Source organism: Camellia sinensis, chromosome 9 (genome assembly GCF_055761805.1).
Source record: "Camellia sinensis isolate YWXY chromosome 9, ASM5576180v1, whole genome shotgun sequence".
Taxonomy (NCBI): domain Eukaryota; kingdom Viridiplantae; phylum Streptophyta; class Magnoliopsida; order Ericales; family Theaceae; genus Camellia; species Camellia sinensis.
The window spans coordinates 81,655,315-81,657,000 of NC_138969.1; the positions used below are offsets into that span (position 1 = coordinate 81,655,315).

The following is a 1,686-nucleotide window of genomic DNA, read 5'->3' on the forward strand; positions in this document are numbered from 1 at the left end:
TCATCAGTGGGCATCACTCTTGTAAATGTTTCCATAAGCAAGATTCCATAGCTATAAACATCACACCTTGTGGATACTAATCCTTCTAATCCAAATTCTACATTCAATCAAAAGAAATGTAATGTTGTCAAGAAAACTATAGAATTTTGGTGCTGGCAAGTTGGTATATGTCGGTGATTGGATTCGTGGCGTGCTAGAGGGTGGCAGTGTTGGAGGGGTATGTAATGGTGGTAAGTGTTGGATGGGTGAATTGTTTTGGAAAAGAAGGGTATGCAGTGGTGGTCGTGTGGAAAAAAAAAAAAAAAAAGAAAAAAAAAAGAGTAATTTTGTTATTTGGTATTATTGTTAAATTTGACAAATAAAAAATATAATGTGTAAAGGCAAAAAAGTAATTTACTTATTAAAGTTAACATTGTTAATTTTTTTAGTATTGAAAGGGAGGTCAATATAATTATGTTAAAATTGCATAATTTATTGTATTTTTTTTTTTATCATTATTCAATGGAGATTGGTGTAACTTACCATTTAAAGAATTAGCTCGTCGTCAACAAAATCATAAAAATTTCTATGAAAATTATATTTAAAATTTTGTGCTATAATATGAAAAGTGCAAGTCTATATAAATTAGAAACAACTATAGAATTTAGAAGTCACCAGGTGCTATATACCCAAATGTTGCTATGGTCTTTGTATCTGTGACACACTCCCCCAAATCTAATAACTTCGCAATGCCAAAATCAGTCACATGTGCAACCACATCATTATCTAGTAGGATGTTGTTGGGTTTCAAATCACAGTGAACCAAAGGCATTGAATAATCATGGTGAAGATACTGCAAAACACATGCAACATCTATCGTTATGTCTAATCTCTGCAACATATCTAAGAAATAGTTGTAAGAATACAACCACTTGTCAAGACTCCCATTAGGCATATACTCAAGTACTACAGCTTTGAAATCAAGGTTCGAGCAGCTACTAATGACCTCAGTAAGATTGCGATGACGAATGTGTCGCATTATCTCGCATTCTATTTCAAAACTCTTGAATGCACCTTCTACTTGCAAGTTGAATACCTTTATAGCCAAAACTATGGTATCTCCAAGGATAGCTTTGTAGACAAAACCAAAACTCCCCACACCAAGCCAGTTGCTCTCACTAAACCCATTAGTTGCTCGAAAAAGCTGTTGGTATGTGATTCTTGGAGGTGTCATTTTTGGTTAGAGATCAATATTGGATGGAGTTTTATTTCTTCTTCAACATTTTATGAACAAGAACACAAAGGTCATAGAAAGTAGTATGGGCTCAATAGATAACAAAATATATAAAGTTAGAGCCACTCTTTTTTCCCTCAAATGATGAAGGGAACTAGTATGACATGGCAGGACTTGAAACTTTGGTGAACCGCACAATGCTTCATTCGACATGAAAGATTGAAATGTAAAGTTCACAAAAGGTCCCCCATTTGGAATTTGTCCTCTTAACCTATTGAAAGAAATGTTGAGATATGAAAGATGAGACAATGCCTCTAAGGACTTGGGGATCACATCAGAGAGGTCATTATAGGATAAATCTAAGAATTCCAAGCTCACCATGCTACCAAATGAGTCAGGTATAGGCCCTTGTAACCTGTTGTGTGCCAATGAAAGATTAACCAAGTTTTGCAAACCTATAATTGTGCTTGGGA

General features: G+C 34.6%; 1 pseudogene; it reads right to left on the minus strand.

The window, feature by feature from the left end:
• Nucleotides 1-643: 643 nt before the first annotated feature.
• LOC145799581 (putative LRR receptor-like serine/threonine-protein kinase At3g47570 pseudogene) lies at nucleotides 644-1,213 on the minus strand (annotated as a pseudogene).
• Between the last annotated feature and the right edge of the window lie 473 nt (nucleotides 1,214-1,686).